General features: G+C 41.4%; 10 non-coding genes across 10 annotated transcripts; 9 read left to right on the plus strand and 1 right to left on the minus strand.

The window, feature by feature from the left end:
* Nucleotides 1–87: 87 nt before the first annotated feature.
* Nucleotides 88–159, plus strand: trnae-cuc. Its single transcript has one exon. It is a non-coding gene; the product is annotated as a tRNA-Glu (tRNA).
* Nucleotides 160–264: 105 nt separating this feature from the next.
* trnaq-cug lies at nucleotides 265–336 on the plus strand. The gene has a single exon. It is a non-coding gene; the product is annotated as a tRNA-Gln (tRNA).
* Nucleotides 337–1,169: 833 nt separating this feature from the next.
* On the plus strand, nucleotides 1,170–1,241 carry trnaq-cug. The gene has a single exon. It is a non-coding gene; the product is annotated as a tRNA-Gln (tRNA).
* Nucleotides 1,242–1,785: 544 nt separating this feature from the next.
* Nucleotides 1,786–1,857, plus strand: trnae-cuc. Its single transcript has one exon. It is a non-coding gene; the product is annotated as a tRNA-Glu (tRNA).
* A 402-nt stretch (nucleotides 1,858–2,259) lies between these two features.
* Nucleotides 2,260–2,331, plus strand: trnam-cau. Its single transcript has one exon. It is a non-coding gene; the product is annotated as a tRNA-Met (tRNA).
* A 570-nt stretch (nucleotides 2,332–2,901) lies between these two features.
* trnaq-cug lies at nucleotides 2,902–2,973 on the plus strand. Its single transcript has one exon. It is a non-coding gene; the product is annotated as a tRNA-Gln (tRNA).
* A 542-nt stretch (nucleotides 2,974–3,515) lies between these two features.
* On the plus strand, nucleotides 3,516–3,587 carry trnae-cuc. The gene has a single exon. It is a non-coding gene; the product is annotated as a tRNA-Glu (tRNA).
* Nucleotides 3,588–3,681: 94 nt separating this feature from the next.
* trnaq-cug lies at nucleotides 3,682–3,753 on the plus strand. Its single transcript has one exon. It is a non-coding gene; the product is annotated as a tRNA-Gln (tRNA).
* A 216-nt stretch (nucleotides 3,754–3,969) lies between these two features.
* Nucleotides 3,970–4,041, plus strand: trnam-cau. Its single transcript has one exon. It is a non-coding gene; the product is annotated as a tRNA-Met (tRNA).
* Nucleotides 4,042–4,358: 317 nt separating this feature from the next.
* trnav-cac lies at nucleotides 4,359–4,431 on the minus strand. Its single transcript has one exon. It is a non-coding gene; the product is annotated as a tRNA-Val (tRNA).
* Nucleotides 4,432–13,177: the final 8,746 nt, after the last annotated feature.

Consider the following 13,177-nt stretch of genomic DNA (forward strand, 5'->3'; position numbering starts at 1 on the left):
CTGGAGCTGTTTTCACTACTCTCCAGCTGCCAGCTGTCATACATTCCATGCATTCCTTTTCACAAGCTTCACATACAGATACAGCATTCCCTGGTGGTCTAGTGGCTAGGATTCGGCGCTCTCACCGCCGCGGCCCGGGTTTGATTCCCTGTCAGGGAACACTCTTTACTTACTGAATATCACGGCCGTTTCATTAAAAACAACTCCCACATAAAACTATACATTGTGCGGACATTGTGCGGACATTGTGCCCACATACCGTGTGGTTCCATGGTGTAATGGTTAGCACTTTGGAATCTGAATCCAGCGATCCGAGTTCAAATCTCGGTGCAACCGTACTTTGAGTAGGTACGTGCTTACTCAACAGACAATCATCAGTGCCTCAGACACAATGAACATAAAAGGCAAAACTCCTGCAATTGTATTTTTTAAGGGCCTCTATTGCCAAAGGTAAAGAAGAACGATTGGATCTGGTATGCGCTGCCTTTGTCAATTGAAACGGCCGACAATGAGTACAGTACATTTTTGCCAGCCTTGGAGTTCTAAACATCAAGCAGAGTGGCGCAGCGGAAGCGTGCTGGGCCCATAACCCAGAGGTCGATGGATCAAAACCATCCTCTGCTAATTGTAAATGCTTTGGATCAGCAGATTCTCTCCGTCCATTTTAACCCTGTTCACAAGGACATATTTACATAAGACGATGCATCCGTTATCTCAAGTGCTAAAGTGTATCAACCTACAGTCCTCCAATCTTCCAACTGAGCTATGGAGGTGTGCATACAAGCTTAAATTGTTCAGCCTGTGTATTGATGCGGAAAGTAATCATCAAACAACAGTTGTCTTGCAAAGCTTCAACATTCACTCGTCTACTGACCCTGGCTGGGGAAATGGTCAAGATTTGGGAAGAGCCCTTTGAGTAACTCGAGGAGCCAAAACAACACATCTTGGGCCGCAGCCAGATATAGGAGAGGTGTGGTCTGTTGAGCACAACATTGCCTCTCTGCTCATTTCAAAGGATATTGTTCTGTTTGTTTCAACCAACTATGACCTTGGCGCATACTGGTGCAGTTTGCAGTTGAAGGTGAAGCGGTAGAGAGATGAGTTAGTTACGTGTCTGAGTCTCTGTGTAAAGATACCATCTCTTTGTATACTGTGTGGACATTTTGTGTGGTTCCATGGTGTAATGGTTAGCACTCTGGACTCTGAATCCAGCAATCCGAGTTCAAATCTCGGTGGAACCTTTCGCTGAGTACCCTGAAAAAAGCCAGCTTCTACATCTCAGTTGTAGCAGGATAGTGGTTGCAATGTGGAAGATGACGACTGACTTGAGAATAAGTCTATCTAGTGAAGTCAAGGGAATAATCTGAGTGGTGTTAGGACAACAACCTGGTCCTTAACACCTCTAAAACCAAGGAGTTGACGATTGACTGCAGGAGAACAAAGAAGGAAGTCCACCATATGTGTGGAAAACTTCAAGTTTCCTGAAGTCAATATGTCAAAACATCTTACAAGGACCTCCAACACATCACACCGGGTAAAAAGGACCAGCAAAGACTCTACTTCCTCGAGTAACTAAAACAAGCCAGGCTCCCACGGAAACTTTGTGAAGAAACAAGGGGATGAGTGGTAACTTGCTCACTCTGCCCTTTACCTCCACACTACATTACATTACTGTTAAGAGGTAGATATTGAACCCTACTGGAGCTGTTTTCACTACTCTCCAGCTGCCAGCTGTCATACATTCCATGCATTGCTTTTCACAAGCTTCACATACAGATACAGCATTCCCTGGTGGTCTAGTGGCTAGGATTCGGCGCTCTCACCGCTGCGGCCCGGGTTCGATTCCCGGTCAGGGAACACTCTTTACTTACTGAATATCACGGCCGTTTCATTAAAAACAACTCCCACATAAAACTATACATTGTGCGGACATTGTGCGGACATTGTGCCCACATACCGTGTGGTTCCATGGTGTAATGGTTAGCACTTTGGAATCTGAATCCAGCGATCCAAGTTCAAATCTCGGTGCAACCGTACTTTGAGTAGATACGTGCTTACTCAACAGACAATCATCAGTGCCTCAGACACATTGAACATAAAAGGCCAAAACTCCTGCAATTGTATTTTTTAAGGGCCTCTATTGCCAAAGGTAAAGAAGAACGATTGGATCTGGTATGCGCTGCCTTTGTCAAGTTGAAATTGAAATCGGCCGACAATGAGTACAGTACATTTTTGCCAGCCTTGGAGTTCTAAACATCGAGCAGAGTGGCGCAGCGGAAGCGTGCTGGGCCCATAACCCAGAGGTCGATGGATCGAAACCATCCTCTGCTAATTGTAAATGCTTTGGATCAGCAGATTCTCTCAGTCCATTTTAACCCTGTTCACAAGGCCATATTTACATAAGACGATGCATCCGTTATCTCAAGTGCTAAAGTGTAGCCGATGCAAACGTTGCTGCGATGATAAACCTACAGTCCTCCAATCTTCCAACTGAGCTATGGAGGTGTGCATACAAGCTTAAATTGTTCAGCCTGTGTATTGATGCGGAAAGTAATCATCAAACAACAGTTGTCTTGCAAAGCTTCAACATTCACTCGTCTACTGACCCTGGCTGGGGAAATTGTCAAGATTTGGGAAGAGCCCTTTGAGTAACTCGAGGAGCCAAAACAACACATCTTGGGCCGCAGCCAGGTATAGAAGAGGTGTGGTCTGTTGAGCACAACATTGCCTCTCTGCTCATTTCAAAGGATATTGTTCTGTTTGTTTCAACCAACTATGACCTTGGCGCATACTGGTGCAGTTTGCAGTTGAAGGTGAAGCGGTAGAAAGATGAGTTAGTTACGTGTCTGAGTCTCTGTGTAAAGATACCATCTCTTTGTATACTGTGTGGACATTTTATGTGGTTCCATGGTGTAATGGTTAGCACTCTGGACTCTGAATCCAGCGATCCGAGTTCAAATCTCGGTGGAACCTTTCGCTGAGTACCCTGAAAAAAGCCAGCTTCTACATCTCAGTTGTAGCAGGATAGTGGTTGCAATGTGGAAGATGAAGACTGACTTGAGAATAAGTCTATCTAGTGAAGTCAAGGGAATAATCTGAGTGGAGTTAGGACAACAACCTGGTCCTTAACACCTCTAAAACCAAGGAGTTGACAATTGACTGCAGGAGAACAAAGAAGGAAGTCCACCATATGTGTGGAAAACTTCAAGTTCCTGCAGTCAATCGTCAAAACATCTTACAAGGACCTCCAACACATCACACCGGGTTAAAAAGGCCCAGCAAAGACTCTACTTCCTCGAGAAACTAAAACAAGCCAGGCTCTCACGGAAACTTTGTGAAGAAACAAGGGGATGAGTGGTAACTTGCTCACTCTGCACTTTACCTCCACACTACATTACATTACTGTTAAGAGGTAGATATTGAACCCTACTGGAGCTGTTTTCACTACTCTCCAGCTGCCAGCTGTCATACATTCCATGCATTGCTTTTCACAAGCTTCACATACAATACAGCATTCCCTGGTGGTCTAGTGGCTAGGATTCGGCGCTCTCACCGCCACGGCCCGGGTTCGATTCCCGGTCAGGGAACACTCTTTACTTACTGAATATCACGGCCGTTTCATTAAAAACAACTCCCACATAAAACTATACATTGTGCGGACATTGTGCCCACATACCGTGTGGTTCCATGGTGTAATGGTTAGCACTTTGGAATCTGAATCCAGCGATCCGAGTTCAAATCTCGGTGCAACCGTACTTTGAGTAGGTACGTGCTTACTCAACAGACAATCATCAGTGCCTCAGACACAATGAACATAAAAGGCAAAACTCCTGCAATTGTATTTTTTAAGGGCCTCTATTGCCAAAGGTAAAGAAGAACGATTGGATCTGGTATGCGCTGCCTTTGTCAATTGAAACGGCCGACAATGAGTACAGTACATTTTTGCCAGCCTTGGAGTTCTAAACATCAAGCAGAGTGGCGCAGCGGAAGCGTGCTGGGCCCATAACCCAGAGGTCGATGGATCGAAACCATCCTCTGCTAATTGTAAATGCTTTGGATCAGCAGATTCTCTCAGTCCATTTTAACCCTGTTCACAAGGCCATATTTACATAAGACGATGCATCCGTTATCTCAAGTGCTAAAGTGTAGCCGATGCAAACGTTGCTGCGATGATCAACCTACAGTCCTCCAATCTTCCAACTGAGCTATGGAGGGTGTGCATACAAGCTTAAATTGTTCAGCCTGTGTATTGATGCGGAAAGTAATCATCAAACAACAGTTGTCTTGCAAAGCTTCAACATTCACTCGTCTACTGACCCTGGTTGAGTTATTTGAAGTTGATCAGGATCAAAGAAGAGTGTTTCTGCCCGGTTTTGAGCCGGGGACCTTTCGCGTGTGAGGCGAACGTGATGACCACTACACGACAGAAACTGCTGAAAAGCTAAGTACACGTTTGCGCGTGGATACAACATTGATATGTCTTTGAAATCTCATTCAGATTACCCTAAAGCAAGACACAAATGATTTTGGTCTTCATAAGTGCTTCTCTTTGGGGTTGTCTTGGTTGTGAGGAATTCAACAGAAATATTGTTTCTCAAATGCTCACCATTTATTGCATGTATTTGTCACCCAAATTACCCAAACACAGGCACTGACTTGAGTGTAATGCAGTAAGTGCTACTTGTTGGGGTAGTTTTGTTGACCTTTATTTCTCCCAGTGTGTTAGTTGCACATTAGTATTCAACTTAAGTAACATTTCAACTATAGTCTATGTCTTTGAGTATGGACAGAATGCAGTCACCTCCCAACTTCAAAATGAGTCATTATTCTGTACTATATTACTACAGAAGTTACCTGTAGATTGCATAGTATTGACATGCAGTGATACACATTACCTCAAGATTTGATTTGGAGACTTAAGCTGAATGTGCCTTCTGAAGTGGATATTCATTGCCTGAGCTTCTTAGCATTGTTTAAGTATTGCTGCTGCTGCTAGAGTTGCAACGAGAAACATCAACAACTCTGATTGACCACTTGTTAGGTGATAGCAGTCCGTTCATATCAGGTGATGGTTGAGAGTGCGGGTGTTTACTTACAATGGTCGTTGAAAGCAATCAAAACTGAGGCGGGGTTGGCCGGAAATGTCTGCATTCAGTACTTAAGAAGGGTACATCTTTGCAAGAAACAACACTTCCACTGAGGCACAGCAAAGGAGATGTTGGAAAGGAACCCCTTGGAAAACGGTAAAATCATGATGGAAGATGCCTTTACTGTAGGAAATTGAAAGTCTTTGATATTGGCCCAACTTGAGCATTGATTTGCAAATGAATTCAGCAAGTGCTTCCTGTTGGGGCGGTTGAAGAGGACAAATGCTACAGACTATAACTAAACATGTCATTGAAATCACATTCAGATTACCCTAAAGCAAAACACTAATGTATTGTTTTCTTCATAAGTGCTTCTCTTTGGGGTTGTCTTGGTTGTGAGGAATTCAACAGAAATATTGTTTCTCAAATGCTCACAATTTGTTGCATCTATTTGTATCTGATTCCATCACACACAATATAATTTCAGTCTTCAGAGTTCAGATTTGGTCATTATGATAACCTTTACAAAAACACTAACTTTGTTTACATTGCAGTAAGTGCTTTTGTTGGGGTAGTTTTGCTGACCCAGCATCATCCAGCGTGTTATCTATATGTTCATATGCAATGTTTAATTTAAGTTTTTTTTTAAGACAACAAGAAAAGTCAGAGAAGATGGTGGAAAACCCCACGTGGAAACTCAGAAGCCATGAAAAGTTGCAAGTCTTTGATATTGAACCAACTTGAGCATTGGGCTGAGTCTGAATTCAATAAGTGCTTCTCGTTGGGGCGGTTGAACATGACAAATGCTACAGACTGTAAAGGAAGAATTATATGTCATTGAAATCTCATTCAGATTACCCTAAAGCAAGACACTAATGATTTTGGTCTTCATAAGTGCTTCTCTTTGGGGTTGTCTTGGTTGTGAGGAATTCAACATAAATATTGTTTCTCAAATGCTCACCATTTATTGCATGTATTTGTCACCCAAATTACCCAAACACAGGCACTGACTTGAGTGTAATGCAGTAAGTGCTCCTTGTTGGGGTAGTTTTGTTGACCTTTATTTCTCCCAGTGTGTTGGTTGTACATTAGTATTCAACTTTAGTAAGATATGCACATTTCAACTATAGTCTGTCTTTGAGTATGGACAGAATGCAGTCACCTCCCAACTTCAAAATGAGTCATTATTCTGTTCTATATTACTACAGAAGTTACCTGTAGATTGCATAGTATTGACATGCAGTGATACACATTATCTCAACATTTGATTTGGAGGCTTAAGCTGAATGTGCCTTCTGAAGTGGATAGTCATTGCCTGAGCTTCTTAGCATTGTTTAAGTATTGCTGCTGCTGCCAGAGTTGCAACGAGAAACATCAACAACTCTGATTGACCACTTGTTAGGTGATAGCAGTCCGTTCATATCAGGTGATGGTTGAGAGTGCGGGTGTTTTACTTACAATGGTCGTTGAAAAGCAATCAAAACTGAGGCGGGGTTGGCCGGAAATGTCTGCATTCAGTACTTAAGAAGGGTACATCTTTGCAAGAAACAACACTTCCACTGAGACACAGCAAAGGAGATGTTGGAAAGGAACCCCTTGGAAAACGGTAAATCATGATGGAAGATGCCTTTACTGTAGGAAATTGAAAGTCTTTGATATTGGCCCAACTTGAGCATTGATTTGCAAATGAATTCAGCAAGTGCTTCCTGTTGGGGCGGTTGAAGAGGACACATGCTACAGACTATAACTAACATGTCATTGAACTCACATTCAGATTACCCTAAAGCAAAACACTAATGTTTTTTTTTCTTCATAAGTGCTTCTCTTTGGGGTTGTCTTGGTTGTGAGGAATTCAACAGAAATATTGTTTCTCAAATGCTCACAATTTGTTGCATCTATTTGTATCTGATTCCATCACACACAATATAATTTCAGTCTTCAGAGTTCAGATTTGGTCATTATGATAACCTTTACAAAAACACTAACTTTGTTTACATTGCAGTAAGTGCTTTTGTTGGGGTAGTTTTGCTGACCCAGCATCATCCAGAGTGTTATCTATATGTTCATATGCAATGTTTAATTTTAAGTTTTTTTTAAGACAACAATAAAAGTCAGAGAAGATGGTGGAAAACCCCACGTGGAAACTCAGAAGCCATGAAGAGTTGCAAGTCTTTGATATTGAGTCTGAATTCAATAAGTGCTTCTCGTTGGGGCGGTTGAACATGACAAATGCTACAGACTGTAAAGGAAGAATTATATGTCATTGAAATCACATTCAGATTACCCTAAAGCAAGACACTAATGATTTTGGTCTTCATAAGTGCTTCTCTTTGGGGTTGTCTTGGTTGTGAGGAATTCAACAGAAATATTGTTTCTCAAATGCTCACCATTTATTGCATGTATTTGTCACCCAAATTACCCAAACACAGGCACTGACTTGAGTGTAATGCAGTAAGTGCTACTTGTTGGGGTAGTTTTGTTGACCTTTATTTCTCCCAGTGTGTTAGTTGTACATTAGTATTCAACTTTAGTAAGATATGCATATTTCAACTATAGTCTATGTCTTTGAGTATGGACAGAATGCAGTCACCTCCCAACTTCAAAATGAGTCATTATTCTGTACTATATTACTACAGAAGTTACCTGTAGATTGCATAGTATTGACATGCAGTGATACACATTATCTCAAGATTTGATTTGGAGACTTAGGCGCCGTTTACACGAGGAGAAAACTGCTTGTATCTGCATAGTTTGCGTGCGTATAGCCCTATTATATACACGAGGCCGATAGAAACTGACCCCACAAACAATAACGGGTCCCAAGGTGGATAGATTTGCAAACGAAACGCTCTGGGGGGTCAACCGAGTCCGTGTAATCACCTCGATACGAATATTTCCTGAAAAAATAACGATAGCCCCGCCTCTCCCCACCTCTCCTGCTCACTGCTGTAGCAACTATCAAAAATAGCTGTGTTAATTAAACGCACAAGGGGTTCTTGAATGAAATAATATTATAAAAGACAAACCAGAATTGTTAACGCCCAATATACTCCTTAAACAAAATAAACAGAGTCAGATTTCATGCATTGATCCATTATATTGACAAAGGAGGATCCTCACCCGGTGTTTGTAGAGAATATCTCTCTTTCTGAGCCGTCCTCTCACGGAGTTGTTTTCTTTCGTGTTTCTTGGTCGGGATGCAATATCCACAGATTGGTTTCTTTCAGTTTCTTTCAGTTTCAGTTTCAGTTTCGGGGCTTAAACAGAAGGGTAGCCATGGCAACATTGCAGCGGGGCTGCTCAGTTGCTCTTCTTCGCGGCTTTTGGTGTATTTTGGCGGAAGTTACAGCGCCACTTACAGTCCCAGCATATGTACTACAGCGTTTCCAGCGGCCTCGTTTGAACAGACACGTTAAATGAAACAAATGCATGTGAACGGAAGACTTTTTTGAATACGCATACTGTGCATAAACGCAAACGGTCCCGTAGTGAGCGGGGGCCTTAAGCTGAATGTGCCTTCTGAAGTGGATATTACATTGCCTGAGCTTCTTAGCATTGTTTAAGTATTGCTGCTGCTGCCAGAGTTGCAACGAGAAACATCAACAACTCTGATTGACCACTTGTTAGGTGATAGCAGTCCGTTCATATCAGGTGATGGTTGAGAGTGCGGGTGTTTACTTACAATGGTCGTTGAATGCAATCAAAACTGAGGCGGGGTTTTGCCGGAAATGTCGGCATTCAGTACTTAAGAAGGGTACATCTTTGCAAGAAACAACACTTCCACTGAGGCACAGCAAAGGAGATGTTGGAAAGGAACTCCTTGGAAACGGTAAAATCATGATGGAAGATGCCTTTACTGTAGGAAATTGAAAGTCTTTGATGTTGGCCCAACTTGAGCATTGATTTGCAAATGAATTCAGCAAGTGCTTTCCTGTTGGGGCGGTTGAAGAAGACAAATGCTACAGACTATAACTAAACATGTCATTGAAATCACATTCAGATTACCCTAAAGCAAAACACTAATGATTTTTTTTTCTTCATAAGTGCTTCTCTTTGGGGTTGTCTTGGTTGTGAGGAATTCAACAGAAATATTGTTTCTCAAATGCTCACAATTTGTTGCATCTATTTGTATCTGATTCCATCACACACAATATAATTTCAGTCTTCAAGAGTTCAGATTTGGTCATTATGATAACCTTTACAAAAACACTAACTTTGTTTACATTGCAGTAAGTGCTTTTGTTGGGGTAGTTTTGCTGACCCAGCATCATCCAGAGTGTTATCTATATGTTCATATGCAATGTTTAATTTAAAGCTTTTTTTAAGACAAAAAGAAAAGTCAGAGAAGATGGTGGAAAACCCCACGTGGAAACTCAGAAGCCATGAAAAGTTGCAAGTCTTTGATATTGAACCAACGTGAGCATTGGTCTGAGTCTGAATTCAATAAGTGCTTCTCGTTGGGGCGGTTGAACATGACAAATGCTACAGACTGTAAAGGAAGAATTATATGTCATTGAAATCACATTCAGATTACCCTAAAGCAAAACACTAATGATTTTGGTCTTCATAAGTGCTTCTCTTTGGGGTTGTCTTGGTTGTGAGGAATTCAACAGAAACTATTGTTCTCAAATGCTCACCATTTATTGCATGTATTTGTCACCCAAATTACCCAAACACAGGCACTGACTTGAGTGTAATGCAGTAAGTGCTACTTGTTGGGGTAGTTTTGTTGACCTTATTTCTCCAGGTGATAGTTGTACATTAGTATTCAACTTTAGTAAGATATGCATATTTCAACTATAGTCTATGTCTTTGAGTATGGACAGAATGCAGTCACCTCCCAACTTCAAATGAGTCATTATTCTGTACTATATTACTACAGAAGTTACCTGTAGATTGCATAGTATTGACATGCAGTGATACACATTATCTCAAGATTTGATTTGGAGACTTAGGCGCCGTTACACGAGGAGGAAAACTGCTTGTATCTGCATAGTTTTGCGTGCGTATAGCCCTATTATATACACGAGGCCGATAGAAACTGACCCCACAAACAATAAACGGGTCCCAAGGTGGATAGATTTGCAAACGAAACGCTCTGGGGGTCAACCGAGTCCGTGTAATCACCTCGATACGAATATTTCCTGAAAAAATAACGATAGCCCCGACTCTCCCCACCTCTCCTGCTCACTGCTGTATCAACTATCAAAAATAGCTGTGTTAATTAAACGCACAAGGGGTTCTTGAATGAAATAATATTATAAAAGACAAACCAGAATTGTTAACGCCCAATATACTCCTTAAACAAAATAAACAGAGTCAGATTTCATGCATTGATCCATTATATTGACAAAGGAGGATCTCACCCGGTGTTTTGTAGAGAATATCTCTCTTTCTGAGCCGTCCTCTCACGGAGTTGTTTTCTTTCGTGTTTCTTGGTCGGGATGCAATATCCACAGATTGGTTTCTTCTCAGTTTCTTTCAGTTTCAGTTCAGTTTTCGGGGCTTAAACAGAAGGGTAGCCATGGCAACATTGCAGCGGGGCTGCTCAGTTGCTCTTCTTCGCGGCTTTTGGTGTATTTTGGCGGAAGTTACAGCGCCACTTACAGTCCCAGCATATGTACTACAGCGTTTCCAGCGGCCCTCGTTTGAACAGACACGTTAAATGAAACAAATGCATGTGAACGGAAGACTTTTTTGAATACGCATACTGTGCATAAACGCAAACGGTCCCGTGTGAGCGGGGGCCCTTAAGCTGAATGTGCCTTTCTGAAGTGGATATTCATTGCCTGAGCTTCTTAGCATTGTTTTAAGTATTGCTGCTGCTGCCAGAGTTGCAACGAGAAACATCAACAACTCTGATTGACCACTTGTTAGGTGATAGCAGTCCGTTCATATCAGGTGATGGTTGAGAGTGCGGGTGTTTACTTACAATGGTCGTTGAAAGCAATCAAAACTGAGGCGGGGTTTGCCGGAAATGTCGGCATTCAGTACTTAAGAAGGGTACATCTTTGCAAGAAACAACACTTCCACTGAGGCACAGCAAAGGAGATGTTGGAAAGGAACTCCTTGGAAACGGTAAAATCATGATGGAAGATGCCTTTACTGTAGGAAATTGAAAGTCTTTGATGTTGGCCCAACTTGAGCATTGATTTGCAAATGAATTCAGCAAGTGCTTCCTGTTGGGGCGGTTTTGAAGAAGACAAATGCTACAGACTATAACTAAACATGTCATTGAAATCACATTCAGATTACCCTAAAGCAAAACACTAATGATTTTTTTTTTCTTCATAAGTGCTTCTCTTTGGGGTTGTCTTGGTTGTGAGGAATTCAACAGAAATATTGTTTCTCAAATGCTCACAATTTGTTGCATCTATTTGTATCTGATTCCATCACACACAATATAATTTCAGTCTTCAAGAGTTCAGATTTGGTCATTATGATAACCTTTACAAAACACTAACTTTGTTTACATTGCAGTAAGTGCTTTTGTTGGGGTAGTTTTGCTGACCCAGCATCATCCAGCGTGTTATCTATATGTTTCATATGCAATGTTTAATTTAAAGTTTTTTTAAGACAAAAATAAAAGTCAGAGAAGATGGTGGAAAACCCCACGTGGAAACTCAGAAGCCATGAAAAGTTGCAAGTCTTTGATATTGAACCAACGTGAGCATTGGTCTGAGTCTGAATTCAATAAGTGCTTCTCGTTGGGGCGGTTGACCATGACAAATGCTACAGACTGTAAAGGAAGAATTATATGTCATTGAAATCACATTCAGATTAACCCTAAAGCAAGACACTAATGATTTTGGTCTTCATAAGTGCTTCTCTTTGGGGTTGTCTTGGTTGTGAGGAATTCAACATAAATATTGTTTCTCAAATGCTCACCATTTATTGCATGTATTTGTCACCCAAATTACCCAAACACAGGCACTGACTTGTGGTAATGCAGTAAGTGCTACTTGTTGGGGTAGTTTTGTTGACCTTTATTTCTCCCAGTGTGTTAGTTGTACATTAGTATTCAACTTTAGTAAGATATGCACATTTCAACTATAGTCTATGTCTTTGAGTATGGACAGAATGCAGTCACCTCCCAACTTCAAAATGAGTCATTATTCTGTACTATATTACTACAGAAGTTACCTGTAGATTGCATAGTATTGACATGCAGTGATACACATTATCTCAAGATTTGATTTGGAGGCTTACGCTGAATGTGCCTTCTGAAGTGGATATTCATTGCCTGAGCTTCTTAGCATTGTTTAAGTATGCTGCTGCTGCCAGAGTTGCAACGAGAAACATCAACAACTCTGATTGACCACTTGTTAGGTGATAGCAGTCCGTTCATATCAGGTGATGGTTGAGGAGTGCGGGTGTTTACTTACAATGGTCGTTGAAAGCAATTCAAAACTGAGGCGGGGTTTTGCCGGAAATGTCTGCATTCAGTACTTAAGAAGGGTACATCTTTGCAAGAAACAACACTTCCACTGAGGCACAGCAAAGGAGATGTTGGAAAGGAACCCCCTTGGAAAACGGTAAAATCATGAGGGAAGATGCCTTTACTGTAGGAAATTGAAAGTCTTTGATATTGGCCCAACTGAGCATTGATTTGCAAATGAATTCAGCAAGTGCTTCCTGTTGGGGCGGTTGTTGAAGAGGACAAATGCTACAGACTATAACTAAACATGTCCAGCATCATCCAGAGCAGGGGTGGGCAATTATTTTTTACAAGGGGCCACTTCAGAAACTCGAGCTGTGTTGGGGGGCCGAATCAAAAATAAGGTGAACTTTAATTTCTGCTCATATACCAATACTGAAAAGGTGTTTTACCAGTATGTTAAAGATAAGAAATGAATCAGCCTTTATACAAAAGAAATGAGTGCTTTTGATTTTTGTTTTTCAGTTCATTTTACTTGTTCAGTGAGAAAAGTCCAGTCTGTCTTGGGCTTGAACAAGTGCACGGAAATCTGGTTTCAATGTCTGAGGTGGATTTGCGAAGGACAGCTGAGAGGTGATCATCAGTGATAGAGGATCTGTATCTGTATTTGTTTGAACTTCATCACTGAGAATGTCTGTTCACATATGTAGGT

Source organism: Trematomus bernacchii, unplaced genomic scaffold (assembly GCF_902827165.1).
Source record: "Trematomus bernacchii unplaced genomic scaffold, fTreBer1.1, whole genome shotgun sequence".
Lineage (NCBI taxonomy): Eukaryota > Metazoa > Chordata > Actinopteri > Perciformes > Nototheniidae > Trematomus > Trematomus bernacchii.